Here is a 14,577-nt window from a genome sequence, read left to right on the forward strand (position 1 = left end):
CATCACTTTTTAATATTTACCCCCCCCCCCCCCCCAACTGATTGCTGACATGAGAACATTTATCCAAATTAACCATACCATGCTTCACAAGGTTATAAAAAAAACATGTAGGATGAGTTAGCATGGGGTGGGAGGGAGTTAGGTTCACATGTTGCCCAAAGTTGTACTTTAAGTTCTACAACTTGAGGAAGGAACAGAGGGGGGGTGAAACACACACACCAATTACAGGCTCCTACAGCTTCCCCTGCTGACATGGGGTATAACTTTAGGAGCGCCCAGCTTCCACTGAAATAACACTGCAGAAAATATGAGGTTCTAGTGTGACTCAGTTCCAGTTCACTGACTGCAGCTTCAAAATCAGCTCTTCTCCTTCAGGCATAAAGCCTGTTTCTCCAGGCACAGAGTCTGCCAGAGAGCCCTTTGGCAAAGCACAGGTTCTCTGTAAGCAGAAAAGTCCATCCATTATTCTCAAAGCAAAATGTGTTTTAGTTTATTAAATTTGCCCACGTAAAGCTGTATAATTTGTTTATTCAATGCTGTTTATGGAAATAAGAAAACCAGTAGAATATGCAGAATTAGTATTATGGTCATGTAATTAAGGGTGCTTATCCCAGCACTTTGCAATTATATAAAGCATGAACCATGATTCAACAATTAAATGCATATTGCCAGGTAATTATGTAATATATTACTTTGACTTAATTGTGATAATTCTTTCTTTATAATATTAACTCATATACAGAAACAAAGTTCACAGCCATTACTGGACCCATGTGGTGTCCTGTTTCAAATAATTATGGAGAACATTGTTACTGTGTCTGTGGGATTTCAATGGTATCATGCAAATCTTGATTATGTGACAAAGAATACTGTGAGCATGTTTTCAACTTAGCATTCAGATAAAGGCATACAAATGTGTGTTAAAACTAAACATTGAGGATAATAAAAAGAATATTATTATTTGATTATTATTTTTCTGGTGGACAGCTCATCATGTGACCCAAACAGAATGGAAACTGTTTCCATAGGTGTTCCATTGCAGTATTGAACGTCTTATGCAGAGAACAAGTGGCCACACTGGGAGACAAAAAATTTAATTCGGCATATGTTCTGGGGAACGATAGGCAAAGTAAAAACAGCAAGACATAAAAGGTTTGGTGAAATAAATTATACCAATCCACGCTCCTAACTATACCTAAAATATATATAAATATACATAAAACCAGTTGAAAAAAAGTAAATTCTTTCAGAAAAAACAATGATAATAAAAAAATATATGTGGTATATAAAGTTCCATAAAAAGTCTTTAGAAAATACTAGGGATGCACAGATACTTTTCGAGTACCAGTGCCGATACTTGGCATTTTTATGAGAACTATCAGGGTTGCCAGTAGTGATGAGCCGAACACCCCCGTGTTCGGTTCTAACTCGAACTTTCGAAACATCACAGATGCTTATTCAAAGGGTGCTCCCCAATCAGTGCTCATTAGACATAATTCTGAAATCAATAATTGTCTCTTGTGTTCACAGTATAACTCCACCTCTTAGTGACGTGTGTAGAATATCCGTTACCGCTCTTCACACTGCACTCCAGACTTAAACAGAGACCATATATGTTATAGGGTCGGTAGCATTTTGTTGCAAGCCCCAGAGATATGCAGCGATCCCGGGTCACAGCAGGCAGTAGTATGTATCCAGAGCCCAATTAGGATTTCATGTACCGCTCAGGAAGGAAATAGAAAACCAACATCGTGTAAAATCCTATTTACATACTTTATTAAAACCAGTTAAAAACACTACATTTCCAACTTCTCACAAGTAGCCATATAAATACCAATCTCTTTCTAAAAGCCGCTCACACTATCCAATATCCACCAGCCCAAGTGGAAGCTCAGTCTCCCCTCTAGTTAGGGAACCTTTGTGAAGCAATTTTTACACTTCCTGGAGCTGTGGCAGAGGATGTGATGCAGCATTGTGAGAGTGTGGACATGCCTCCCCAACGCATTCCGTCATCAATTGACTTTCTCAAAGGGAGGTACGCTTTATTATAAAGAGTATGGTGGCCCCTGCCGTTCCTGGGGGGCTCTCCCTAGAGCCAGAGGCGGTTCTCTAATTAGGTGGCTGCTTGCTGGGACCTTGCAGCAAAGGCCCAAGTGAGCAGCCTCCTAATTTGCCTGATTAGAAGTTTCTGCCTGATTATATCCGCCCAGCAAGGCCCAGCTCACCTTGGCCCACCGTGCAAGGGCCCCGGTATGACCGATGGCCAGTCTGGCCTTGGATTCAGTACAGTGTCTGTTGTCACCCTAGGACAGGAATTGTGTTACTGGCAGGATCACCAGGTAAAAATAAATACAAAATAGCCTAATAACAGAATTTAGTTTTTAATATTAGTGGAGTTCCTGTCTAGCAATAAAACAAAAAGACCATTACAACAAATAAAGACGTTGTGCAAATGCAAACAATATTTAAAAAAAAAAAAGCAATATTATAACTGAATAATTTGGAATATTTATTAAAAAGTAAAATTCATTTTGACATAACAGATAAATATTTGGCTAATTCGCGTAAGTAAAAGATTTGTCAGCCCGCAAAATTGGGTTCAGCCAAGTATTTTTTGTTATTCCTCATATTTCTTGTTCTTGTACTTTGTTTTTTGCAAGGTAAATGTATAATCCAATTTTTTATGTTGCAAACTAAAATGAGCAAGGCATATTTGACACAGAGCTTTGAAATATGACATTAGTCTGTGACAATCCATGCAAAAAAATCCTGCTGTTAGTTTTTCTACATATCGCCTTTGGGTATTGCTGACCCTTTATAAAAGAGCATTGTTTCAGAGCTGAATATGAATCACTTCAGAGCCTGGGACATATGATTTGAGTATTGCACAGATTACATTAAACTCTGTGTTTTTAGTGGGGGATAAAACACCTTGCAGCAACTGTGACCACATAATTATGCAAGAAGGCTAATCTCTTTATCTCCTTATAGAGATATATAGTGTGCAAATACAAAGTACGGTTCTTTCTTTTTTATGTTTTTGTTCACTTTGTTGAATTTGCTGTTACCATCATAAAGGCAGTAATTAGGGAACTGGAAATGTATGTTACATGGTATATAAACATAAAAGCTCCATGTATAAAAATAGTTTCCTTTGTGCCCTTTTCAGGTGTTAGTAAAGCTTCTGAACATACATGTTGGTTGTGACAGTTTCTGCTGTCCTTGTGCGCTCGCTGTAATAGAACAATTAATGCTGCAGTAGCATTGTCAGCCTGCTGTGTGAACTACTGCTTGGAAATAAGAGTGCGCTTCAGTTCCCGATAATCATCCCATGACATAAGCCTTGAGTATAGTCCATGAGTCACCAACAGGGTTATTCACTAAAGGGTGAAGTTTTTGGAGAAGGCAGGGAAAGTGAACAATCTAGGACAACATACAGTAGCTGATTTGTAAAAATTCTCCAATTCAGCTCAGCTATGTTGTCCTAGATTGTTCACTTCTCCTGCCTTCTCCAAACTTTTCACCCTTTTGTGAATAACCGTCCAGCTCTTCCAAAGTTAGGCAGCACCTGAGCCTGGTAGTTACCTATTTTGATCTGTATGGATGTCACATGCAGTGATTGCATGACTTCTATTGTGGTTTGTACTCTGCATTTACTTTCATCTCCTTCCTGCACAAAGACTTCAAATACGTCTTCAAGAAATAAGAAGCAAGCTCCTAAACAATCCCTTTTAGCTAAATCTTATCAAAGTATACAAGCTGGAAGACTTTTTCATGGATACAAAAGAATATATGTAGCTTCAGCTTATGTGTACTTAGAGGGTTATTCACAAAGCTAGCCGAAGGATCAGCCCTACGGTTCAGTAGAATAGCCGTACAGCTCCCAAAGCTGGCTGAGCGGCTCAATTGAGCCGAAGACATATGCTTCGGCTCGACTGAGACAAAGTGAACCCCGAAGCGGGCCGATCGGCCAGCCGAAAGCCTCACAACTATCAGCTGTGCGGAGCCAGCCGTGACCTCACGGCTGACTCCTGCCAGTTGCAATGACAGATTAGCATCCCCTGGTTACCTGGGGACACGGAACTGTCATTAGACAATGAAAACTTGGCAGAGCCGGCCAATAGGAAACAGTTGGGCGGAGCTAGCTGTCACTGCTAGCTCCGCCCAATTGTTTCCTTTTCTATTCCTTTTTTCAATGATCTTTATTTTTCTTTTTTCTCTTGCCATTGATCTTTATTTTTCTTTTTTCATTTTTTAATGATCTTTACTTTTGTATTTGCTTTTTTTATTGCTTTTTTTATTATCTTTTTTTTTTTTACTTTTTTAAAAAATCTGTATTTATTGTTTAAAATTTAACCATTTTTTCTACTTTTTTCACTGTTTTACTATTCTGCTCGGTACCACTCGGCGGCATTTGGCTATTCACTTACTGCCGTTCGGCCCCTATGAGAATAGGCCGAACGGCAGCGGGAAGCCTGCTGCATGTTCAGCCGAAGCGAAGATAGCCGAAGCAAGCCGATGACAGCTGTACAAGCCTGAAGTGAAACAGCGGCTATTCAGAATAGCCTATGGCAGCTTTGTGAATAATGCTCTTAGTCTTCAATGTACATAAATATTCATTGTATTTTTAGTAATTTCCCCCAATATGTCATAAACTTGCTTGTCTGTCTTTTCAACCTTTAACAGAAAGTAGGAGCATTTTTCTTAATTTTTCTTCACTTTAAAGTAGACCTTCACGTTTAAGAGCTAAGATGGCTAAACCCCAACTCACACTCTCCCCACTGCCAACAATACTCAATGTGTCTTATGACCACACCCTATTTTGGCACTACCAAGTGTCTACTACAAGTCATACTGCATTTTAAAATGATCCTGTACTTTCATATTTAAACCTAAACTTTTAATATAACCTCTATCTTTGCATGTTGATGTGCAAAGTCAGCATTCCCTTTGCATAAAAGGTATTATGTATCGAAGGCTAAATTATGGGAACTAAATCCTGTTTGTTAACATCGTGTAATTGTATTAGGAAGGATAAGGTTTAGCTTGCAGAGAGCCTCCATTCAGTAATTACCTGTCTGTGGCATATTAGCTTACTCTGCCAACAGTGATAAAATAACTGTCTGCTTATCGTGTCCAAAGTCCCATACAGTTATTACTTACTATTTGATGTGACTAAATTTTTTATGGAGCAATTAACAGACCTCTTGTCTCTTTATTTATTTATTTCACAGCAAATTCCTCCAGGCACTAAATGATTATGTAATGTTTCTTATTTTGTGCATGTTGACTACTATTTGGGACTGTGGATAAGGGATGAAAGTTTAGAACTGCCATTGCCAATGACTGCTGTTTTTTTATCCATATTGGCAAGTCCCTTTTAGATAAGGGAATAATGTATTTTTCTGGTGTTCTGTATAAGTTAAAAATTATTTTAAAGTCATTGAAGAATTAAGACTGCAGTTCATTTTCAATTGCCTAATGTGCTAGGCTTTTGAACATTAATAGGTATAGACAATCTATCAGGAACTCACTTGCCTCAAGCTTCTGTCTGCCTCCTTCTATGGACATTTTATCTTCTAATCCCTCTGCCCAGAATTCATGTGCACATCCTGAAAGTCAAAATTTAATTTTTAAGGGAAATGTATGACTACCATAAGTTGCCTGTCAAACAGTTTTTTATCTTGTGGGTATGAATTCCTAATTGTGTTTTAGAATCACCTTAGTTCCTGACCTTGCTAGTTCTGACCTCAGGTGTTTCTTGAACTTGTGTTTGTCCCTTGCTGTGGGTATGAACTTTGGGTGTGGTTACCCATGCAATGACCTTTGGGTAAATGTCCTGACTATGTTTCTGTTTTATCCTCTGTTGCTGACTCTGACTGGCTGGATATGATAGCCTTGTTTTTAACTGCCGCCAACTTGGCCATTTTTGACTTTTTGCAACTATGCTCTAAAAATGCTTGATGCAAAAGCTTACAACCATAACATTGTGGACTCTTGGGAAGGGCAGGTACTCCCAGAGTCTACACCTTGGAGTGATTCTGTTTCTATATCATATTGGTGGTTCTGCATTTTCTCAACCATGTTTGCTCCCCTTGAATCCAAGCCAAGACCTTTACACTATCTATGTATCTCTCTATCTAAGATAGTTAGTTTATTGTATGCTGATGGCTGCTTTTCTAGTAACCTTATTCAAGTATAAAGCACTGCAATGGTACCCAGATAGAGAACATTTATTAGAATTTTCACTGTGAGAGGGCGAAAGAGTTGGGTTGCAGTTCAGACAGCAGGCTTTGTGACACAAGCCAGCGCTGAGTAAATTGTGTCACTGTATTGAGGAAGTACATCCTATGGGCATTTTCAACAAGTTTACAAAACTTAAGATTCTTGGTTCTCAACTGGGGGGTTGTGACCCAAAAGTGGGTCTTGACCTCGTGTTTTGTGGGTCGCCGCATGCCTTCCACTTTTCTAGGTGAGAGGCTCCTCAATCTCCCCATAGCGCAGCACTGTCAGTTTTCGTGCCAAGCAGCCATTCAAAATATGCTGCCCAGCGCTAAATGTCAGCTTGAGGTGGGATGGGCTGGGGGTATGGCTGCGAGGAAGCTCCATCCATACATGCATTGCTTACAGCTCCCTCACGTGTCCTGTAGAGGTGCCTGGACCAGAATGACATCACATTCTGGCTCCCGCCACCTCTACAGGGCACGCATGCTGGGACTGTACAAGCAATGCTCATGAGGATGGAGCTCCATCACAGCACAGCAGTCCACACTGGATCCCAGGCTGAGGATACACTCCAGTTCTTGTAAGGTAGGGAAACCCTCGGCCCAGCTTCATTACCCACTGTCCGGCTTCTTGATTGCCCGGAAAGCCGACTCCATTCTGTTTGGCCGGCTCGATGCTGATTGACCAGGAAGCCGGCTTCCCAGCCAATCGGCATCAAGGCCGGCCAAACAGATCTGACAATATGGTGACACGACCCTCACCTTGCAGACACCTCATTCCCCTCACATAGATCCTTAGCAGCAGTCAAGATCGTACCAGTCCCTCGGCAAGCTGGGCAGACACCGCTCTCCAGGCTCTCCCGGATCTGCCCACGTCTCCTATGTGTACAGCGCCCACGTGATCGTCCATCAGCCTGCTATTGCGCATGCGCAGACTGCCCAGTGCTCTCATTAAGAAATCCTGTGCATGCGCAGTAGCAGGCTGAGGGCCAATCACGTGGGTGCTGTGCACACAGGAAACGTGGGCAGATCCGGAAGAGCTTGGAGAGCAGTGTCTGCCCAGCTGGCTGAAGGACTGGTACGGTAATGAATGCTGCTAAGGATCTATGTGGGGGAATAATTTGTCTGCAGGGTGGGGGTCGTGTTGCCATATTATCAGATTTGTTTGCCAGGCTCGACACTGATTGGCTGGGAAGCCGGCTTCCTGACCAATCAGCATCGAGCTGGCCAAACAGCATGTAGTCAGCTTCCCGACTCCATGTTCCCTCGTGGCACTGCCTGTCAGAGGAAATCTCCCTCTGACCAGAAGTTCCAGTAACGGGAAAGGTATCGGAGCATTTGGGCGAGTATGAGTACTCGGTATCGGCATTGATACTGATACTAGTATCGGTATCGGTGCATCCCTAGAAAATACAAAACAATATTTTTGCTTTCATATAATTGTATGATAGAAGTTAGCAGAGCTTCACCCCATTTACTAAACTAAGGGGAAATTCTCCTGCAAAGTTGGCAGTCTATTGCCCTTTAGTAAATTAACCCCACTATCTCTACTGGAGGGACTCTACTGGACATAATTAATAGTTACAAAGTGTATTATCTTGATAACTTGGCTTATAATATAATATTTCTCAGAGATGCAGACATACACTCTGTTTATGTACTCAGTACTGTAACTGAAAATCAAAGTGTAACCATTAGGGTATTTCCCCCTCACTTTCTGTCCCATATGTCACTGTCACTAGAACAGGAAGTGGGGTGAAATCTAACAAGTGGGGACAAAGATATCAATGAAAACCCAAAAGTAGTCCTATTCTCAAAATACAATAAAGGTATTGACTAAAAAGAATATGAATACTTACCTTTCCTGCTGCCAGCACTGCTGAACTCTGTATCTGAGGAATCGCTCCCTGAAGTCTGCTGGGAGACCAACACTTCTTGAGACCCCTGCAGCACTCACTGGTTTCTCCTGCCAACCTCTACATCACAACTGTCCCAAGGACTAAAAGTGTTGGGCAATTCAAATGCTTTTGTTGTCATCACAACAGGAATATACTTTCCAATCAGGACCCTCCTTCTTCACTTTGGAAAGATTACGTCTCACCTCCAGTCAGGCCTGGAACAGCAGACGGAGGCGTCTGTGTAGGGCCAACATGAAAGGGTCTTGGAGAGGCTAACAGGGTTTAGATAGGTTTAAATTATTATCTCAAAGGGTTTTGGGTGGTGTCACTTGATTGGTCAGGGTGCCGGGAGGAGGAGGATAGGTGGCCCCCTGGGAAGGAAAGATCAGTCTCAGTGGGGTCATCAGCGTGGAAGCAGCTTCCCGCCCTATTTGCCATATTTGTTTTGTTGCGTGTGTTTTCTACCTTTTCGCCTACTTTGTCCTTTTTTATATCTGTTTTATCATGTTGTCTTGTCACTGCAGCTGGGCAGGGTATTAGGGTCCTTGAGGTGCAACATATTTGCTTGAGGTTTAAGTGACAGTGGGGGGCCGTCTTTAGTATGGCATCCCTGTTTTAACAGGTCCATCATTAGTTACTTAGTATCTGATGTAAGATTACAAGTTCCTGAGGCGGTGTTGTGCGGCTGGGGGCCGTGTGGGTATTTTTGGTGATGGATATCACGTCAAGGACCTTAACTCCCGTGGTCAGTTAGTTTGTTACAATTTGTTACAATGGTTAAAATTGGATTTGGTACTAAGTAATAAAATGGCTGCTGTGGCCACTAAAAATCCATGACCAGCGTCGTGTCATTCATTAATAGAGTTATTTTTGAATTTAGCTGTTGGAGGTTATTTGACCGAGCCGTATGCAATGCCCTTTTTCTGTTTTGTCTACGAGTCAGGAAGTGAAGCAAAATCTCCCCAATATGAATCCTTTGCTACCCTATATAAAAATGGAAAAAAAGTTTGGCTTTCAGATATACTCTAAAGTAGTTCTAACCTGTCCCTGTTTTACATTTAAAACCTTTTGACTGTCTGTAACCCTTCATTTACTGTCCCTGTGGCACTGTGATTGAGACAGAAAACAAACGGGAATCTCAACAGTTTTTTATTACCAGCATTGAAGATTTTCCTGCTATACATAGTGATTTGTCAATGTACTTCAAGGGTAATAAGGTTGATTGTTTTGTAACTGACTAAATGTCTATAGCGAGTAGAGCACAGATTAATAAGCAAAATAAATAGTTCCACTCACTTCACTGAAGTTTTTTCCCCTTTTGGCAGCATACTGTAAAACAGAATGTGTCACTTATTACACTTTTACTAATCATATTCCTGCCATCCGCTGGCAGACTCAACTATTTATTTTTAATAAATGCATGGCCCTTCCTGCTTTCCTGGTCAAAAACCACCATTAAAACAGATTGATTTTTGAACGTTTTAGTAATGTTATTTACTCCTGTCTCACTTTAACAGTGAATTGACTTTAGTCCAGAGTGACCTGTTTTGTACCTAAACTTAAATGTAATATAGTGATAGAATTTGAAAGACAACCAGCTGGATCTGTTCCTGGACCGATGACAGCAGCTAAAGCAGTCTCAACAGGAACCCTCCAGCCGTGTATACTGAGAGCTAAATATGAGCAATCAAACAGCCACTTGGTATTATGCCTAAATGAAATGCTTTCCTTAGAAACATTTCTATGACCTACTTAAAATGCTCCTCATCTGCAGCCGGTTTTTAAAATTAACTTTGTCATATATATACTTAGAGCCACGATCACCTTTGCAGTAACCTTCAAAGAAGAAGAAAAACAACTTTGTAACAGCAATGTTCTTTCTGGTTTAAATTAATCATTTTTAAATAATCATTCATGCTAAAGCATACTGTTTTTCTTCAAAGGGAAAAGTTTTAATGATGTCAACAGATGGCATATTATATATTCCCATGCTTCTCTGAAGAGAACATCTCAATTTTCAGAACTAGGGCATTGGTTTTTGTGGGTGACAGGTAATTATTCTCCATGATAACTGCTTCAGACCTCAGCAGAACAAGATCTGCCACTCATTTGATTGGCTTTTACAGGACAGATTGAACTGGAAAAATAAGTATGAATGTATGCGTGCGTATGTGTATGTGTGTGTGTGTGTGTGTGTGTGTGTGTTTGTGTGTGTTCATAATTTTTTTTATTGTTTGCTTTGTACAGACCAGTGACTTGTCATTTTGGTGTTATCATTCATAATATTTGCACGTTCAGATTTGCATTTAGAATCTTGAAACTATGGAAACTGCTTTACTTTTACTGGCTTGCAATTAAGCATTTAATAGCCATTAAAAATTAACATACAGTTTATGGCAGGCTGTACTAGATGTAAATGCCAATAAGTTTATGGGAGTGTTTTAGTTACTAAGACCGCATTCACATGGGGACTTATGTCACATTCTAGGATGCCTGCGGCAAAAAAACTACAGATTTCTGCTTCAGAAATCCCAGGTGTCTCTTTACCAGTGTGGCCACTGTACCTATTGAAGTTAATGACAGGGAGACAGTGGCCGCCTCTCTCAGCAGCAGTTGGCATGTGATCAGCCATGGTGTGATAACATGCAGTTTGAGATAGATGATTGCCACTGGACGCAGAATAGATACGTCCAGCAACAATCATCTATCCCGATCATCTGCCACTGACAGATGTGGCAGCTGTCACCCTGTCATTACCTTCAGTGGGTACAGTGGCCCTATCTGAATGGGGACACCTGGGATTCCTTCCTCATGAATCTGTAGTTTCTTGCCACAGGAATCCCAGAACACCCTGTGTGAATGTAGCCTAAAGGTGCCCATACACTGTACGATTATCGTACGATAATCGTATGCGATCGGTTTTTCGTACGATAATCGAGCAGTGTGAACGGAGACGTGTGACCGTTTCTACTGTTAGGTCGCACGTCTTCTGTCGAACCAGCATGTTCGAAAACCAGCCGGGAATCGTACGATTCTCGGCTGGTTAGAACGGTGCTCGGAAGACAAATGCCGAACGGGCCGGTGTGCGCACGCGCACACTGCCCGTTCAGCATTGCGGTCATCGGAAGCCTGCCCCTCAGGGGGGCGGGCTTGCGACGATCGAGAGTGCGATCTGCCTGTCCAAGATAGGCAGATCGTAAGTTTTTTTAATCCCTGTACAACCATCGCAAGACTAAAGTCTTGCGATGGTTGTAGAGTGTATGGCCACCTTAAGTCCCTTTTAAACATAAGACCTCCTTTACAAGAAGAGTGAATATACTTTCTCTCGGGTGGGCTGTGTGTTGAAAAACTGCCACTTCCTATTCACTGTATACCACACTTCCAGGTTTGTAGATTACAGGACATGTGAGCTGGCAGGAGGAACCACAGCATATGGTGGAGGGAGCAAGTATTTGACCAACTCGACATGCTGAATATCTGCAGGTGCTGTTTTTAACACCGGAAAGGTAAGTATATTCACTCTTCTTTTACAAGCTGCCTTGTGTTTCCAAGTGATCCTGTAGTGACAAAGTCACTTTAAGATAAATATGCACAGTCCAATTACAAATGTACATTAGGGCCAACTTCAGTCAACATTTTGTCATAGTTTTTGATGGAGTTTGTGACGGACTCAAAAGTAAGTGGAAATCTACCTGGTTCAAAGAGAGGTTTGCAAGATATCTGATAATGACTCAAAGATTCATCATTCGATGCCATACAATAGTGGCAGATCATGTTAGGATCTTACTGTTAGAGCTAGCCTAGATGATAGAAAAAGAGTTTTACAACGTGCTGCGGACCTTCTATATCAACAGAAGGAGGGCTCTGGTGTTTCAGGTCTTTTCCAAAGGTGCTGAAGGTGCAGATGTTTTGTTGTAGACAACACCAGAGTGCAACCCTTACGATTTCCAACAGTTACAGCTGACATGTAGGCAGAGCCAGACATAGCACCAAATTGTGAGATAAGAGAAGGGTCAGACAGTTTAGAGGTCATAGAATGCAGTAGGACAGGAAACAAACTGAAGGTCACGGCAGGCACAAACTGTTTTAAAAAGTTAGCCATAACAGAAAAGCAGTCTAAACATGTAAGGTTGCCAGACAGTTAGCAAGAGACATCTTGGTGCTAGCTGAAAGCTCAGACCTCAATTTAAACACTGCTAATTGAGGCCAGGTGTGGAGCTTGAGTGTGAGCACACTGCAATGCTGAAAAATGTCCATCAGATGGCAGAAGAAGGCATGAAGACCCAGCAAATCTAAACTGTCCCTTGTATTGGAGGAAAGGCAGCTGGTCACCTGCAATCTGTGAACAATGTGCAGCTGTTGCAGAGAGTTTCCAGATAAGCTGAAGTGGTCATTATTATTCGCACAGATTTCCAACCTGTTGGAAATACTCTATTAGATCTGTATGATCTCTACTTTCTTCTAGAGAAAATAATTTCTAAACTGTGCATGTAACACTTCAGCTCATTAGGCAAGTCACACAAAAACTATTTAGCAAGCCTGGTGCAACAGAAGACAGACGGATGTTTTTTTGTCTGTGATTCCTGTGAACTCATCTGCCTATATATGTCAGGCTGGTTATCAGACTGGTTACAAATATATTTCTTCAGCCAGTTTCAAATAGTGACCCTCTGGTCCTCACGTATCTAAACAAAGAAACTGGTTGCTATGGGCAATTATATTTTTTTTGCACAAACCTAAACATAGTGGGGGGGGAGGTTATCAAAACTGGAGCAGACAAAATTTGGAGCAGCTGTGCATGGCAACCAGTCAGCTTCTCTTTTCAATTTGCTCAGTTACGATTTGAAAATGAGAAAGAGGTGCTGATTGGTTGCCATGCACAGCTGCTCCAGATTTTGATAAATTCCCTTCAGTATGTCCTTCATCTCCTCTTACTAATTTGCTACTTTGGTTTGTGTCATTTGCTACTTTTTCAGGTATTTGTGCTCATTCCTATGTCTATTAATGTGAAAGATTTTTTATAACTGAAGCAAAAAAGAACTTTTAATAAATATCTAGGCCAGTTATATAAACTACAGTGATGGGATGTTGCTTTAAATACAATCAGGTATTTATCAGGTTAGCATGCAGATTACACTTGGCACGCACTAAAAATATACACTATGTATATTCATTATGTTGGGCAAGCTTAATTAAGTACCTGCAGCAAATTAATTACCTCACTTTTGGCTTTCATGTTGGATGTGCAAGTCAAGTAATCTAGTTTAGCTCAGCTAACAAATCAGTAAAGGTGTCACTTCACTTTGGCAAGAAACCAAAATATTGAAAATGACAAGTCAGCTGACAGCCACTGAACCATGAAGGATAGCTATCGAAGTCCCACAGCTGCAGAATGATGCTATTAGTCATGAAACAAATACATTTATTTTCAGAGAAAGCAAATAACATTTTATTCAGGATATTTTCTCCATTTCTTTTCACATGGAGAGCTCAGAGAATTCAGAAGTAGTGGTAGACACTCACAGGTCAATATATATTTTAATAATTCAATGCTAAGGATGGTCATGCACATCATTACTTTTTCTGAAGCCTTAGATTATTTTGATTATTTTCAGTAAATTTGCCACATAAACATCTGTATGAAGCTGATTTCTGGAAACTGGAGAAGATAGAGAAATAAGGGGGTATTGCATTGTGACCGGATTTAATGTACACCGGTACTTATTTTAATTTCTATAAACCCCTAACATGACATTCAGGCTCCCAAATGGTACGTATGCACATCTGCAAATATCTTCATAAGAATTTTTGGTTCCCCAGCTACACTGTTGTGAAAATAGAGCCACAATCCAGGTTCATATACATCACTATTGGTCACTGAAGCCCTCCATCACATTTTGGAAACAACAGAGCCATGCAGCAGATAGTGTAAGGCTTGGTCAAAGTTCGGTACACAAAAGTCAAGTATTTTAAGTACTTTCTTGCAGCATTTTTCCATTCTACTGTTTCATGCAATGTGCCTTTGAACTTGCAATGGAACTCAAACACTTCAGGAAGAATCAATCCCCAAGTACAGACACAGTTCTTCATCCCTCCTGCCATATCATAGCCCTCTACTCCTCTGGGAGTGTCTAATTAATCTGGTATGGTTCTAGTAGGATAGGGGGTTCATATGCTCACCAGGGGGGCACATGCTCACTCCTTTCTTGACCCCCCGGGCTACATGCCTGGATAATAGTATAGTCTGGTATGAATCATAAGAGGAAAACCACACCTGGGTTTTGTTTAATTAAAGGACAGCACACAGTTTAAAAATCTTTTAAAAAATGTGGAATTCCCTCTAAAAATCCTACCAGGCCCTTATACAGGCATGCAGCCTGGATAGCCAAAAAAGGGAGGGCAGTGTGTGTGTGTGTGAAGTGCAATCAGTCACAGCCTACATGAGAGATGCAACT

Source organism: Nanorana parkeri, unplaced genomic scaffold, assembly GCF_000935625.1.
Source record: "Nanorana parkeri isolate BGI_ZX_2015 unplaced genomic scaffold, ASM93562v1 scaffold1108, whole genome shotgun sequence".
In the NCBI taxonomy this organism is placed as follows: domain Eukaryota; kingdom Metazoa; phylum Chordata; class Amphibia; order Anura; family Dicroglossidae; genus Nanorana; species Nanorana parkeri.